The following is a 10,139-nucleotide window of genomic DNA, read 5'->3' on the forward strand; positions in this document are numbered from 1 at the left end:
CTGAAGTAGTTACGAGATCCTAATGTTAGAGTTAGCAAAATTGTTTAACCCGAATGGAAGAGAGATCAGAGTCCCAGAGTATAGACGAGGAATAAAAGATCCTAATACCACACAATTGGCGACGTGGGCCCGTAAGCCACACATCCAAGTTAGTAAAACGGTTTTTGGTTTCTAGACTCAACTTCGGCCAAGGAGTTGGAAAGGGGGCTACCTACAGGCAATCGGCTCTGATACCAACTTGTGAAGCCCTCGATTCAATCATACACTAATCATACACGCAAATGTGTACGATCAAGATCAAGGACTCACGGGAAGATATCACAACACAACTCTAGACATAAATTAAAATAATACAAGCTTATATTACAAGCCAGGGGCCTCAAGGGCTCGAATACATAAGCTCGAAAACACAAGAGTCAGCGGAAGCAACAATATCTGAATACAGACATGAGTTATACAAGTTTGCCTTTAGAAGGCTAGCACAAAAGCAACAACGGTCGAAAAGGCAAGGCCTCCTGCCTGGGAGCCTCCTAACTACTCATGTTCGTCGGCGGCCTCCACGTAGTAGTAGGCACCCTCGGGGTGGTAGTAATCGTCAGTGGTATCGTCCAGATCCTAGGCTCCAGCATCTGGTTGCAACATCCGGAAATAAAGGAAAAGGGAAAAAAGAGGGAGCAAAGCAACCGTGAGTACTCATCCGAAGTACTCAGCAAGCAAGGATATATACTACATATGCAACATTATCAAAGGAAGGTTGTATATGTGGACTGGACTGCGGAAATGCCAGAATAAAGAGAAGGCCTAGTCCTATCAAAGACTAGCATCTTCAGGAAACCACCATCTTGCAACAACAGGAGGGAGTAGGGTAGCATAATCTAAAGTAGTAGTAGTGTTATCAACCTCGGCCAGAGATCCTTTCTCGACTCCCTGCGAGAAAGCAATCCCAGAGCCATACTATCCAATTCTCATCACAATCCATTTCTCATCACAATCCATTTCTCATCACAAGTATCCAGTTCTAGTTGTATCGATCGGGATACAACTTCAAGTGTCCGTTACCGTAGGACAGGCTATCGATAGATGTTTTCTTCCCTACAGGGGTGCACCAACTTACCCACCACGCTCGATTAACTCCGGCCAAACACACTTTCCTGGGTCATGCCCGGCCTCGGCCAAACAATACGCCGCAATCCGACCTAGGCTTAATAGAGAGGCCAGCACGCCGGACTAAACCTATACCCCCAGGGGTCATGGGCCATCTCCCCGGGAACTCCTGCACATTGCGAGGGCGGCCAATGAGCAGACCTAGCTACCTCCCTAAAAAGGCAAGAGCTTACCAGTCCAACTCGGTGCGCGCCGCTTAGTCGCTGACGTTGATTAAGCTTCGGCTGATGCATACGGCGCAGAACACCCATACTATGTCCACGTGATGGTTAGTGCTATCAGGCCAGAGGCCCCTCGGATCAAATATCCAAATCGTAGTGGATTAGGAACGCGCGGTAACAAGCAAAGACTCACGAAAGATGTGACCCCGTCGCTCCGTCTCGAGTACTTGCGGCAAGGGCTAAGAATGCCCGGCCGTGCCTCGTAAGTATCTCGCGTGCACCCTCCAGGTCAACCCGTCTCCACATTACTCGCAAATATGCTCGCGCGGGTACCCCTCAGGGCCGACCCGTCTTTAGTAACTGGGTTCAGAGTAAAGTCATAGTAACCATAGTAACTGTGTGTCTAACACCAAGGGGAAAACTCGAGGAATCACCCCCGGTGAATTCCACTCGATGTAATCATCAAGGTGAACGTAAGAGGATTCACCCTCGAGGTTCACACTTAAGGGGTTGCACGACAGAGCCGTATCGGAAGTGGTTAAGGAGGAAATCACCCCCGATGACCACAACCTGATAGATATACTACAGAGATCTCATCATGAGTGATGTATGAAGTTCCACCCTCGGCACTCGATGGTAACTCTGCAGAGTCGAGCAACAAAAGGGGAAAGTGATGTGCGGTGCCGGGGCCTGGTCTTCGATCCCGTTGATCGGGTCTTCGATCATGAAGCAGGGGCAACAAGGACAAGATGGGGGTCACTGATGGATCACTAACCAACCTATACTAAGCAGTTTAGGATAAGCAGGTAAGGTAACAATAAGCAGGATACAAAAGCAGGCTATGCATCAGAATAGGAGCAACCAATTACAGTAGCAAAATCTAATGCAAGCATGAGAGAAAGGAAATGGGCGATATCGGGATGATCAAAGGGGGGGCTTGCCTGGTTGCTCTGACAGGGAGGGGTCGTCGGTGACGTAGTCGATCACAGGGGCGACATCGATCTCGGGGTCTACCGGAGAGAAGAGGGGGAAGAAATAATAAATATAAAAGAAACAAAGCATCATAAAGCATATAACATGGTAAAACGATGTGCTAAGGGTGACCTAACGCAGTACTACTCGATACAGGCGAAGGGAAAAAACATCCAGGAAATGTTTTCCCGAAGTTTGGCATTTTCCGGACAAATGAATCGGAGGGGACGGATCCATGTGTTGCTATGCTAGAGGTATGTGACAGGTATGTGGGTGGCATATTCGGATTCGTCACTTTTTTTGAGCAACTTTGATATATAAATTATTTTCATCTGAATTATAGATTATTTTATATGATTTTTCAATGTTTAATTGAATTTCTAATATTCTAATTTTGTTTCAAAACGAGTTGACCAAGTCATAATGATGGGTCAAAAGGGAAGGTGTGGCCCACATGTCATAGGCTAGATATTTTTAACTTACCTTAACCTTTAAATTATCAGCGAGGTCCACATGTCATATGAAACTAAATAGATAACTAGCTAATCTAATTAGTGTTGGCTCAATACCAGGTACTTCCGGCAAAGGCGATACGACCTACGACGAACGACAATGACTAACAAAGCCCGCTCACAAACACAACAAAGTGATTTACGTCGAGTTGCACCGTAGTACAAAGCTAGCCTCCAATTGATCTAAGACTAGCCACAATAGAGAGTAACATACACTAGTAACATATACATATCCCTAGACTATGTTACTATCTTCATAGTGGGTAGTAACTTAACTGTGGCAACATGCAAAGATTCATTTATTAGGTTATAGACTCATATTGCATTGGGACATGTGATGTTACAGTAACTAGCTAAGTTATTACAACTACCTCTCTCCTCATTAACTCATTGCCACATAAGCAAATTTGCTGAGTTGGACTCGATGTTACTGCTGAAGTTACTCCCACTGTGGCTAGTCTAACACGTACGCAGTACCACACAACAGCTTTGGCCGGTCAATCTGATTTACTAGCCGGCTGACTCACACGCATGCACGTACACTAGAAACCGATTGGATTTCCATGGGCATGATGATTACTTTATTGTCTTGTAAACTCACGGTTCGATTTACAAGGGGTTTTACACACGTATATGCCAGGTTACTTGACCGAATTAGAAGGGAAGACTAATCCTACATGGTCACTAATTCAAGTACTCGTTGGATTCCTATACGTACATGTAATCTGATACTGGGTTTACTTCCAACAATTAGCACTGAACTACCTAAGTTAACAGCATCGGTGTACGGGGCAGAGGCACAGCAGCAGCACCGGCATATCAGCAAGAGAAGCTAGTGGCGGGAGCAAGCAGCTCAAGCAGCAGGCAGGGGAGGCGGCGAGGAGTAGCAGAAGTGAGGAGCAGCAGCAGTGGCTTGTAGCAGTAGTAGTCTAGAGCAGCAGCGGCAGTAGAAGAGCACCAGTAGCAAGGCAAAATCAGTAGCAGTATGCAAGAGCAGCAGCGAGCAGTAGCAGCAAACGACGACACGGAGCAGGGCAGGCGCGTGCGGGAGGCAGGCCGGGCGCATGGGGAGCATGGCGGAGCGCGACGGGCGTGGGCAGGGGTCACGGCGAGTGCGGCCAGGGCATGGTGGAAGCACGGCAAACGCGCACACACAGCAAACTTCGGGCGCGGCCATGGTAGTTAGCGGATGGCGGCCTACGGCAACGGGTCGATGGGCAAAGGAGGGGGAATCAGGGGAGAAGCTCACCGCGAAGCTCGTGGACATGGTCGGGGAGGCCGGGGTTGCCGGGATGGTGCAGATCGACCGAAGCTCCACGGCAACCGTAGGAGGAAGATGACTCGATCCGGTCGATGTAGCGCGAGGGGACTCAAACTGGTGCCCTTAGAGGAGGTAGACGAGGCAGACGGAGCTCCTGGACAGGACGGAGTGGCGAGGGGAGGTCAAAGGCCACGGCAGCGGCGACGACGCTGCGACGACCGTACTGGTGTGTGTGCGGGGGAGCGAGCAACGCGAGAGAGGGGGAAGCGGCTAGGGTTCGGGAGGGAAGGTCGCGGCGTCGGTCTTAAGGGCACCGGAGAGGTGCCCGATGGCCGGCACGTCGCCCAGCCTCAGTCACGGCGGGTGGATGGCCGCCACGGCCCTCCTGCTCCTGCTCCTGCTCCTGTAGCGAGGAGAGAGATGACCAGGTTGGGTTGGGCCAGCTACTGTGGTCTATTGGGCCGAGTGCACAGTGCCACATACCCCTTTGTTTTTGCCTAAAAAAACATACTCCTTTGTTTTTTTATTATGTATCTTTTATTTCTCCTCCGCTTTGCATCTTATTTTTAATACCAAATGAATTTTGGTGAACATGAACTTTGGTACATAAATATTAGACAATAGTTTGAGTTGGCACACAAGGTTTGGAGGCGCTTGGAGTCAAATAAATAATTGTTTATTTTGAAAAGGCCATTTTACTTGATGTTGGGCCACTTCTTAATTTCCTAGGAATATATTCATGAGTCAAACGAAGTTGGTCTCAACATGACAATGATTAGGGGAATTTATAGAATAAGGCAAACATTTTAGTTTTACTTTTTGAAGAAATAAATATTTGACTTGCATTTAAATTTGAATTTTACTTTGATTTTGGACAAGTGGCCATTTGCATAGTAATCATGATGACATGACCACCATTAGGGGGAGATTACTGTTGCATGATTCTCGGGGTGTTACAAATCTTCTCCACTACAAGAAATCTCGTCCCGAGATTTAAGTGGGGAAGTAAAGAGTAACTTCGGGAGAACTGACTCTTATAGGGTTAATTATCTGATGAACAATTCAGGGAATGAGGCATAAGTATCTCTCGAGTTTAAACTTAATAAAACATCGAGAGCAAAGTATGAAGGTACAATAGCAAGTTTCAAGCGGATGGACAAACGATTGATACCTGAACCGAGTGTGAGAAAGGGGTTCAGAGCATCAGGAATAGATCATCTCTCGGAAGGTGTCTTGTGACATGATACGAAGCCAAGCGTGAGGAATAACCTTATAAACAGGGGGAACAGGAGAGTCGGGTTTCGATCCTGTGGAACTGTGGGTTATGGGCCCACCATGTGGTTTAAAAGTAGGAACAGTGCTGGCATCTTGCACGGTTATGATAGCAAGGCATGTCAGAGGATAGTAGGTCAGTTATTTTGGCAACAACGTTGATACCAAGGGCGAGGGACGAAGAGAACCATTTTCCTGCTCGTTGAACAAGGCAGACCAATAGGCAAAGTTCTCGTCCATCGGGGGTTACCAGGATGTTGTCAGCAATAGTATGAGGGTCACACTGACAGAGTTGTACACTAAGGTGTTTACCTAAGCAGAAATTATCTTTACTGAGATAGGTTAGTTTACCAGAAAGGTTAAACAAAAGAATGGAAAGAAAAATATTATTAGTATATTAATCAGAACAATGGAAAGGAAAATGTGTTTAAACACAACTAGTAAGCATGCACATGAAATTCACGTGCATCAACAAGATGAGACATCGTTTAAAAAAAAGACAAGACTTCATGTGTGCCTGGTTTGGGAAAGATGACATAGACTTGGTGCATGCTGATGCCTCCCTCTATCCTGATGAAGCATGAAACTGTACCCAAAGAAATAGCTTCAAGCGGCGTGCGCTGCTCGACCTGTTCGTTGGAACCAACTTTTTTTCCTTTTCTTTTCTGATTTTGATTTACAAGTATGATTTAGGTACCTATGTTGTGAGTTTGAGTTTTGTGTTTGACAAGTATAGTACATCATAAGCAAGTTGTAATAAAATGGATATGCTTCATAGCTAACTGCCGCATGAGTTTTCCAAGATTTTTCTTGTACACATGTTTTACATGATGTTGCCGATTAAATATAATGACAAGCATCTAGTTGATGTATAAAAGCAAAATTCAAAACAATTTGGTGGAGCCTATTGGGAGTTAACCAATAAAAGACAAGACGAATTTCCATGTATGCCAACATCAGCTAGACATTCGCTTATTTCAGTGGAGATTACAAGGGATGACCTTTACAATCGTGTCTCCACTCTCCACTTGAGAACAGTAATTTCTAAGGAAAAAAGTACAATAAGCAAACATATATTCAGCTAAGAAGCAATGCATTAGAAGTGAGTCATTTGATAGCAACATGTAGTGCATATACTTGGAAATGCATGCCGACATACCATTGAAAGGAACAAATCAATTTTACGGTTTAAACATATATTTAAAGCACATGCATGTATTACCGTTCTATCCTAACACCGGAGCTTCTTGGGCACGACCTCGTCTTGAGACCTCCAGGATGACAGATGGCTACATAGTTTGGTTGGCCCCAAATATGGGTACAACATCGAAGGTGGCGGCGACAATGGATACTCTGGCCCGTATAACCTATGCAGATATTTTCAGTCAGAATATTTCTTCAAGCTGGTACAACCTACAGATATTTTAAATGCATTTCACCATTAGCAATACTGCCACTCTAGGTATTCATTATTCAAACGGGGAACACTCTCCTGGTCCAAAAAGAGAATAGATGCATCTAGAATATTATTTTTCATCTGCATTTAAATAAGGGAAATAACTACATGCTAAACATGCCACGGAAACTACAAATGTTTCCAGCAGCTTCGAATATATGAGAAATAAAACGAGAAGCAAGAGCATCAACATTGATATGAGACCTTATAACAAGCAAGAAATATACACTTAGTACATAATTCACCATGTGCTTATCAAGATGGCAATAAAAGGTTAATGACAGTAAAAATGGAAGTTGACCTCTCTCTGGATCATCAAATAAAGATAAAACATTTGCCCATCGGTGTTCATAAAATTAACTCATTATTTCTAGAAACATTAGTTCGAGATATATGTCAGATGTGCACTTCTACTTATTCAATTTGGAAGCATCACATAACTAACCGAGTTTGACTTACTTTAAATAGAACAGTCACATGCATGGTAATAACACTCAATTTGTATAATGACATTTGACCTTACGATTATGAAACCCACCGAAGATCTTCTAGATGCGAGGTATAAGAGTAGAAAACCCAGAATGACTCGAACTACAGGCCATCCAAACAGCAACATCAATCAGTCAGTTGCACCGATCGAAGATCTTGATGATGTCCTTGTATGACTGCAGCCTCCCTGTAGTAGAGCACGAGCTTGTGTTGTAGGCAGACAGCAAGGGACCACGAGCTATTAAATCATATAGGTCATTCACCCATCTCTTCCCATATCCCATCAGAACGCTAGGCACTATGAGAAAAAAGAGAAAATAAAATTATTTACATCAGAGGCAACTAAACAAAAACATCATAAAGCATTTGAAAAAACATTTCATACGAGATACGACTTGTAAGCAGGAGCATCAACATTTGGACCAATAGCTTATATTTAACAACTAACTTATAGTAAATTTACTACCCCCATTCGCCTCCTTGTGCCTACTCCTTCTGCATCTCCAGACTACCAAATTTGATGTACAAAATCAACTGCAAAGTTCCAACTCCCTTCTTCAAAATCTATTTGGCCAGAATCTATCTAGCTCCTGGGCATGGTTTCTTTTGATAGATATTTGTCACTTTTAACCTTTTACATATGTATACATGGTATATCATTGGACATAGTATAACGATATTCACCAAAGATATGTGTTAATGTTCTTAATTCTCTTCCTTCTAACTGGCATAATGTGAGAAAATGTGCATGGTCTAGAAAAGTGATTCTTCCTGGGAAATTTCTTATTCCATATCTAAAACCAACATCAGTGTTCCAACACAGTGAGTATCATTTCTTACTTATATAATTCTGTGATGTAAGCTTTGCAATTACTATATATCAGTACAGTCTTCGTTCTGAACCATGTCCAGAAAAAATCCAACGCCTTGGATAGCTTAGAACTTGAGTAAATCATTCACACTGTGTGGGGGTGCCTTGTATCTCTGGTTGGACGTTTAATTGATCCGAGGTCCTTTCCCAAAACAAAAAGGAGATAGCAGCCATTGCCCATCGGTATTGAACACGGGAAGACTTATATATACATTTAATTGTCATTGCAACATGGACAAAGCTAAATATTACTATGAAATTTTATGGCGCTGTTGGACACATACCAGTGCAGCATGTCAAGGCAGCATGTCGAGCACACCACGGGCATGAAGAATGAAGGGGCCGCAGATCGACGACGGAGGAAGGTGCTGATTCGGCCAGGATTGTGGCGCTGGAGCGGGGGAGAGCGCTCGGGCACGGAGACGGAGGGGTCTGCCGCGACGTGGTTGTGGCGACGTAGCTCAAGACAGTGTTTCTTGTGCCCAGCACCACCGTGTTTCCGCACAAGATTCATTCATTCTTTTGTACTAAGCAGCATTTCTGCAGAGTCCAGACACCACCACTGGATTCTTTCCTGCATATACAGCAGATACACAAACATATTACATTCCTTTTTCAGTTTCTTTTCTTCTCTTGTTTTCTTTCTTTAGACTGACAAATTCTTTCCAAGAACGCCAACATTCCCCTGTTTTTACCTCCACATTCATCCATCCATCCATTCATACACTACACCTCATTGAAGCTCAAGCTGTACCCACATATCAGAGAGATATTAGAGAGTGAGTGTGATTAGCAAAGCACAGGAGGAAGAAGAGCCGAGTTCAGAGGAGGAGTTACGTTGCACTGCTGCATCCGCTGGTGACGCTTGTCTCAGGGATGTTGTCAGGCTGCTCCTTGTCATCCAGGCATCAGATGAGCACGGCGCAGCGACTACCATGCGGCTTCTCCAAGCGGGGCGGCCGCGGCGACTCGATAGTCCCCGGCGGCGCCCCCCGCGTGCCGGGCGGCGACGGCCGGGGAGGCAACGACACCTGCTAATTCTGGGTGCACCCGGCGCCGCCGGTCACCCAGGACGTGTCCTGGGGCGCCAAGCTGGAGCCCTCCATCATCGGCGACGGCGGCGGCTGGGAGAGGCGGGGTGGGGCCGTCAAGCGCCGTCGGCATCTGCTTCACAACAGGGCCACCTCCCTCGTCGACGTCCTCACAGACGCCTACGCAGCGCTCGCCGAATGCGCCGTCCCTGGAGGGACCGCCCCTTCATGGGGCTCGTCTACCTCGGCTGCAGCGAAGGGCGCGGCTGCGGAGAACGGCGCGGGAGGAGGAGCAGGTCGTGCGGGTGATTTTCTTTCTTTTTTACTCGAGGGCAGCTTAGCCATAGATGGTTTAATGCTTGATTGGCAGCGTTAAACACAGAAGGATTAAGGGTCATTAGATTTTGATGATGGATGAATGTTATTGTTTAAATCTGCCTCCTCTCTTTCTTTTATAATGGTATATAGTAGATAGATAGATAGTAGACGATCGCCTGAGTTTCTGAGTTTCACCATCACCATCGAAAAGAAACACCATGAGGAAAATACTATAGGGATTGAAAGGGAGACATGGCTGTTACTTACCGATGGATGGAGCAGAACTTTGCGTCCTTGCCGTGGAGATAGGATGGAGAAGGTGGAGCTGGCAGCAGGAAGGACGACGACTGCAGGAGGAGACCGGTGGGGATCTCGAACTGGCAGCGGAGGGCTCCGTGCCGGGTACGTGCGGCGGCGTGGCCAGCAGCGATGCAAGGGTCATGCGGCGGTTGGGGCGAAGTGGCGAACAGGTCGTGCGGGCGTTCTTTACCACGGTGGACAGAGAGATTTGCTGGTACTAAACCACGGTGGCTTGGTGTTAAACACAGGATGATCATGGGTCGTTAGATTTGTTTAACAGACGGTGGGGATGATTTGGATCTGTCCCTCTCTTCTTTTTATAGGGGTAGTAG

General features: G+C 45.9%; 1 long non-coding RNA gene across 1 annotated transcript; it reads right to left on the bottom strand.

Moving 5' to 3' along the window:
* Window positions 1-363: 363 nt before the first annotated feature.
* Window positions 364-4,475, bottom strand: LOC119297668. The gene is made up of 2 exons (XR_005145707.1): window positions 4,059-4,475; window positions 364-629 (listed from the first exon to the last, which is right to left on the bottom strand). It is a non-coding gene; the product is annotated as an uncharacterized LOC119297668 (long non-coding RNA).
* Between the last annotated feature and the right edge of the window lie 5,664 nt (window positions 4,476-10,139).

This window comes from Triticum dicoccoides, chromosome 5A, assembly GCF_002162155.2.
Source record: "Triticum dicoccoides isolate Atlit2015 ecotype Zavitan chromosome 5A, WEW_v2.0, whole genome shotgun sequence".
Taxonomy (NCBI): domain Eukaryota; kingdom Viridiplantae; phylum Streptophyta; class Magnoliopsida; order Poales; family Poaceae; genus Triticum; species Triticum dicoccoides.